The sequence below is a fragment of the Phyllostomus discolor genome, chromosome 3 (genome assembly GCF_004126475.2).
Source record: "Phyllostomus discolor isolate MPI-MPIP mPhyDis1 chromosome 3, mPhyDis1.pri.v3, whole genome shotgun sequence".
Lineage (NCBI taxonomy): Eukaryota > Metazoa > Chordata > Mammalia > Chiroptera > Phyllostomidae > Phyllostomus > Phyllostomus discolor.
The window spans coordinates 184,028,585-184,035,882 of NC_040905.2; positions in this window are offsets into that span (position 1 = coordinate 184,028,585).

Here is a 7,298-nt window from a genome sequence, read left to right on the forward strand (position 1 = left end):
AAGCCTCTTCTGCCCGGGCCTCGCTGGCTCCGGAGTGGAGGACCAGGCTCCGGCCCAAGAGTGGGGATGAAGTACCTCCCCAAAATACCTGGAAATATAAACAAACAAAAAGTCACCCACAGTGCACCTTCCTTTCCCTGACTCTACCAGTGAGTACAGAATCTGACCCCTACGGGCCCAGAGCACCTTCCCATCAGCAGGGAGCCGCCCAAGAGCAGCACCCTCATCACAGTGAGTGCTCCTTTTCTTCAGCCCAGGCTGTCACACGGGAGGAAGGGATATAATCCTTGTAATAGAATAAATGTGGTTATTACCTAGCAAAGTAAGTCTATGCTTGGTTGCTTTCAAAATGGGTGGTGGTTGCTATTGTCAGTATTTCCCCAGTGATATATTCTAACTGGTTATCGATGCTATGTGAAAAAAGCTATTGAGTCTTTAAAATGTTCTTGGGCTTGGCTATCATTAAACAAATTTTTATATCAGTTTAATAGATTTTCGTCAGCTATTCCAGGGAGGAGTCATCATGAAAACTATGCTCTTTCTTTTCCAATATTTATACTTCTTATCTCTTTTTTTTTTTGTCCTGGTATTGGCTAAACCTCCCAAAACAGGGTTGAATCATGGTGGCGATACCAAGAAACCTTGTTATGCTCGGCTTTAATGGGAATGTCCCATTGTTTTCCATTGTTAGTCAGGACATGTCTCAGTGTGACACGTTTTATGTTTGTTTCAGGAAGCTTCTTTTTATTCTGCTAAGGGAAAGTAAAAAAAAATAACTCAGTAATGGATATTGAATGTATCAAAGATATTTTCAGCATTCATTTACATATTTTTCTTTGTCTTATAAATTATGAACATATTTCTTAATATTAAGTCATCCCTATGCTCTTGAAATAAATTTTATTTGGCCATGATGTATTATTTGAATAATGTACTGCTAGATTCAATTTGCTGATATTTTGTTTAGGATTTTTGTATTTATATTCATGAAGGAGGTTGCACTGTGTCTTTTCATATTTGCTGCATTTTTCAGGTTTTGGAATCAGGATCATTCTAGCAACGTGAAATGAACAGGGGAGGTATTCTAAGCTTTAGAATAGTGATTTTCAACCTTTTCATGCCATGGCACATAAACTAATTACAAAAATTCTGCAGCACACCAAAAAATGTATTTTTCGCCAATGTGATAAAAAATAGGTATAATTTCGATTCATTCACACTGATAGCTATTGTTGTGTTGGCTGTTGTCATTTTTTTTATTTGACAGTCTAAGGGAAAAGAGGTCAGTGCCCCTGACTAAATAGTCAGGTATTGCATGTTTTTGAAATTCTTGCGGCACATGGGTGGAGAGGTGGTGCCTTAGACATGTGAACGGTACTGGAATCACCATCTCTCAAGGCTCGACAGAACTTGTCTGCAAACCTAGCTGGGTCCAGCTGTGTTTAGGTAAGCATTGATACGGAATATTTTTCTTTTTCTTTTTATGGTTATATGGGTTCATTTAGATTTTTTCTCACCTTAAATAAATCACCTTAGTAATTTGTATTTTCCTAGCAAACTGCCAAGTTCAGAAAAACTGCTAGTGGAGGATTGTCGATATTTTTCTGAATACTTCTAAGAAGAGATTATACCCCCTTTTTTATTACTGATGTGATGCATTTGAGTTTTCTCGCCTTTTACACATTTTTAAGATTTGATTTTATAGAAGTTTATCTACTTAACATGTCTTCCAGCCCTCAGCTGTAATTTTCAATTCTGTTCTGTTTTCTAATGTATCATTTTCAGTTTTCATCTATAGTAATTTCTTTAGTCAGTTCATTTTTAAACACTTTATTATGGGAACATTCAAATCTATGAACACTTTTCAAGTGAAAACTCATATACTCACCCTCTAGGTTCTACAATGAACATAGTGCTGTTTTTGCTTTCTCACTTTTATCCATCTCTCCTTCTGCCCATCCACCTTATTTTATGTGTTTCAGAGTGACTTGAATCCATTTTTATGCGTCTCAGAATATGTGGCAAACATCAATGCTCTTTGCTCCTAAGCACATTAGCATTTATTCATGAACCAGGGTTCAGTCTTTGTGGTCCTTTTTTTAAAATTACATTTTGTAATTTGTCTAGCTCCTTTAGGCCAACACTTAGTTTCTTTTTCTCTTTTTAAATAAGTAGTATAGTAACATTTAAGATATACTGACTATCAATCATGTTTCAGGCCATTTTAGGGGAATTTTATTTTTTAATCAAAGACCAGGGGAGTCTTCCCCCTCCAGGCTCCAAATTAGGTAATAGATTATTTTTATTATAAGACAGTAAATGTAAGGTTCAGAATTCTAAGGTACATGGTTTCGTTTGTGCTGCCATGACAAAATACCACAGACTGGGCAGCTTGTACACCACAGACATGCATTTCTCACAGTCGCTGAGTCGGGAAGTCTCAGGTGGGGAAGTTCCTGAGCTCAGGATGCCAGCACAGTCGGTTCTGAGGGGAGCCCTCTTCTGGGTTGCAGACGGCTGGATTCTAGTGTTCTCACGTGGCGGGAGGGGAGCGGGAGCTCTCTGGGGTCTCTTTCATAAGGATACTAATCCCACTCATACGAGCTTCACCCTCATGACTTAATCATCTCCCAAAGGCCCCTCAGCCAAATACCACCACATTAGGGATTAGGTTGCAACATAGGAATTTAGGGGGGCCACAAACATTTAACCTATAGCAATACAGATACCAGTAAAAAGAAACTTGCATCCAAGTCCTTTATTTTCACATTAAGGAAGTACAATATTAAGTAATAATAAGTCATCTTTCTCAGCCATTTGATGATGAAGGTTCTCTCCTTCCTGGTTTCTGGGCAGAGAGAGAAGCCCCCTCTCTTAGGAAGGGGGGACAATAAGAGGCTCATCAACAGTTTAGCTCCATGGACATGCCCTGGTGACAAGTCGTCTCCCTTCAGGCTCCCCGCTCTCCTCTCGTGTGCCCAGGATCCACAGGGCTGCCATCTAGCCGCAGCTCTTCTTTCTCATGTGCAGCTCTGATGGATGAACTCGGTCTACACGCTGACAGTCGTACTATACTGCAAGTCAGCAAAATGTGAAATCTGCCGAACACGCCACGCTGAGCTGCAGCTTACATCTCTGATCTCATGGGAACAGCCTGAGCCTGTGTAGCACGCTCTTCTACTGACAGTGCCCGCTGGAAGAACTGTCATGTGATAAATGGCCAAGAATGACCAAGAAGGTTCCTGGACCACTTACGAAGACTCTCCAAGGATTTATTTCATAAAAGCATCCTATCAAGTGTTTTATTTTTTTAATTTAATTTATTTATATTTAGAGAGGGGAAGGAGAAAGAAAGGGAGAGAAACATCAATGTATGGTTGCCTCTTGAGCACCCCCTAATGGGGACCTGGCCCACCACCCAGGCATGTGCCCTGACTGGGAATCAAACCAGTGTTGCTTTGGTTCACAGGCCCACACTGAATCCACTGAGCCACACCAGGCAGGGCTCAGTGTTTTAAATGAATTATCTCATCCAATTCTCATAATCTCCCTATGAACAATAGTATTATTAACACTGTTTATAGTTGATACAACTAAGGCTTTAGGAAATTAAATAATTTCCCCAAGGTCACATGGCTGGTAGATAGTGGAGCAGGGATAGTTGGAACCCAGGTATAACTGAAAGTTCATGTTCATATATTTATCATATAGTGTATTTGCCTCTAAGTACAGCTTTGGCTTTATCTTGTATATTTTCCAACAGCAATAACAAAAGAGAGCACAACCTGGTAAAATAAGGAGATTTTTCTGCCAAGGTTTTCCCCCCTGATTTTCTTGTTTCCGTGGCCTTCCACTCATTGAACTATCACAATGAATTTTTTATTCCAAAAACCTGCAGATCAAGAGCCAAAGCCTAAAAAGCTTAAAGCATAGTTTGTACCTTAAACCACACTTTGGGGCAGAATCCATCGTGAGGGAAGAGCTTACACACTGAGAAGGACTGAGTCATGGAGTACAGAACATTCCAGGGAAACATGTAAGATGGAAATAAAATCCCCCCACTGAAAAGGGAGGGAGGGTAGACATTTGCTGTGTTTTGGCTGCTCAGCATGTGGAGAAATCTCTGAGGATGGAAGATCTTGCCCCCGAGAACGGACGTCGAAGGGGCGCAGGCATCCCTCTGTTCTCCTTCTGGAGCTTGTGTGAAGGCACGGGACCCAGACTCAGCCCAGCAGATGTTCTTGTGCAAGCATCGAATCTGGAACTGACCCGAGGTGTACAGGGGGTTGAGGAAGATTCTTGAATGCTTGAGTACTCACCCCCAAGAGATTAAAACAGATGTGACCAAGTTTCCTTCCAAGTACAAGTTCAAGTTTCCTACTCTCAGCAGAATTTTGCCTTGATCTATTCAGAGAAACAAAGGTGCTTTTTTACATATATAAATGGGGACCAAGAAATACTACACAGATAAAAATACGTGACATTCAAAGAGTGCTTTTTAAGTACCATCTCAGTTTAATCTAAAAATCTTTTCTTAAAAACCCTCTAAGATAGGTATTACTGTGTTCATCTCAAGCTCCTTCAGAGTCAGTTGGTGGGCAGCAGAGCCAGAACTTGGACTTGGGCCACATAACTTCAGGTCCACGACCCATGCTCTTAAATGAGTATTCTAATTGTCATTTTGTCTCTGGCTATCTGCTTTGATTTTACCTTCATTTATACTGTTGACTCATGAACACCGGGCTCATGGCAACAGTACTGCAAGTCATGCCTGAACAGAGCTTATCTGACACATACACACCCTCTGTCAGGCACACACACACCACAGGCTTCTTGCCCTTAGGAACACTGCCCAGCACCTCAACACTTCAGTCGGGGACCATTTTAGATAGAAAGAACCAGAGAGCCCTGGCTGGCGTAGCTCAGTGGATTGAGTGCAGGCTTCAAACCAAAGTGTCGCAGGTTTGATTCCCAGTCAGGATACATTGCTGGGTTGCAGGCCATGACCCCCAGCAACCGCACATTGATGTTTCTCTCTCTCTCTCTTTCTCCATCCCTTCCCTCTCTAAAAATAAATAAATAAAATCTTTTAAAAAATTTTAAAAAAGAAAGAACCAAAGAGAAAGGAAGGATACACTTGTTGAAATAAAGGATAATTCACAGGGAATCAACAGTAGAGCAGATGAAGCCGAGAATCAAATCAGCAATTTGCAATATAAAGAAGCAAAAAACACCCAATCAGAAGAGCAAAAAGAATACTTAATCCAAAAAAAAATGAGGGTAGTGTAAAGAGTCTCTGGGACAACTTCAAGCACCAACAGTCACATCATAGGGGTGCCGGGATGAGAAGAGAGAGAGCAAGAAACTGAAAATCTATTTGAAACAATGATGACAGAAAACTTCTCCACCTTGTCGAAGGACAAGTCCAGGAAGTACAGTCACAAACAAGATGAACCTAATGAGGTGCACACCAAGACACATCATAATTAAAATGTCAGAAGTTAAAGATAAAGAGAGAATCTTAAAAGCAGCAAGAGAAAAACAGTTAGTTACTTACAACGGAGTTCCCATAAAACTGTCAGCTGATTTCTCAAAGAAATGTTGAAGGCCAGAAGGGAGTGGCAAAATAATTCAAAGTGATGAAAAGCAAGAATCCACAGCCAAGACTACTCTACCCAGCAAAGCTATCATGTAGAAACAAAAGAGAGATAAAGAGCTTCCCAGACAAGAAAAACTAAAGGAGTTCATCACCACCAAACCAGTACTAAATGAAATGTTAAAGGGTCTTCTTTAAGAAGAATAAGAAGGAAAAGAAGATAAAAAGTATGAACAATAAAATGGCAATAAATACATATCTATCAACAATTGAACGTACAAAACAAAGTAAACAAGCAGAACAGAAACAGAACCACAGATAGAGAAGGTTTTGACAGCTGCCAGATGGGAAGAGGGTTAAAGGGGTAGGCCGAAAAAAAAAAGAAAGGATTAAGAAATGCAAATTGGTTATTACAAAATAGTCACGGAGATGTAAAGTACAGCATGGGGAATATAGCCAATAATAATCGATAACTATGTGTGGTGTCAGGTGGGTACAAGATTGATCAGAATGACCACTTGCTGAGTTATGTAATGTGTAACTGCTGGGGCGTACACCTGCAACTAATATAATGATGTATATCAACTGTAACTGAAAAATTTTAAATGATTTAAAAAGGGAGAGAGAATTACAACCCTGACGTCATACCACAAGCCAAAGTCAAAATGAATGTAGAAGCTAAAACTAAATGTAAAAGTTAACACTGTAAAACTTCTAGAAGGAAACAGAAACTTGTCATGATCTCAGAACAGGTGAAGGAGTTCTTAAATAGCACATAAAACCAAAAGGAAAACATAACTTGAATCCCCACTCTGTGGCTGACCTTTGTTGCCGTTTCTCTGGTCTCTGTCTGCCTCCTCGGCACCAGCCAGGACCGGCTGGGCAGTGACTGCCCCTGCAACCAGCCCAGGGCCCTTGGTGAAGGGCCACTCCGGCACCGCCCCAACTCTGCTCAGCACACTGGCCCTTCCGCCTGCTGCTGCTGAGGCCAGCCCCAAGGTTCCTAGGCTCCAAAGGTGCCACTAAGTTCAGATTTTGATCCCTACCCCTTTGAGGCCCTCTTGCCTCAGCCTTCAGCTCTGGGCAAGGACATGTGAGGGGAACTTGGTGGTTCCCTGACGGGCTCCCCTCTGTGTGCAGCGAGTGGCTGCCCTGTGCTTCGCTGTCTCCACTCCTCAGCCTTGAATTTTGGTTAAGGTAGGAACAGCCTTCCAGAGATTCCAGAGTGGATATGGACTTCTTCCTCCTGGCTTCATTGGGTCACTTCAATAGGGATTTGTTAGCAAAATGGGAAAGGACATTGAACATAAAGGATTAGATTTCCACCTCACACCAGCAGTCCCTGTTGATCCGGGATGGGCCGCGCTTCCCGAGGCTCCAACACTGAAAGCCCCGAACCCCAGAGACTGCGTATGCCTGACACAGTGTGAGCGAGGAAACAGGGTGGCACCCAGCCTTACTGCTGGGCTGCAATCAACAAGTCATTGCATTTCAGTGCCCATTTATTGCAAGGTCTGAGAATTAGCTCCTTTAAGTAGAATGGACGGAGCCCCTTCCCCAGGACGGAGTTGCTCTGGGGCGTGACGTGGGTAACCCAGGCCAAGCCTTCATGCCAGTGTCCTTCTCACACAGGGGTGGGACCGTGAGAGAGACCAAGTACCCCCCCCCCCCCCCCCCCCCCCCGCTGCCCTCAAGGTCAGGA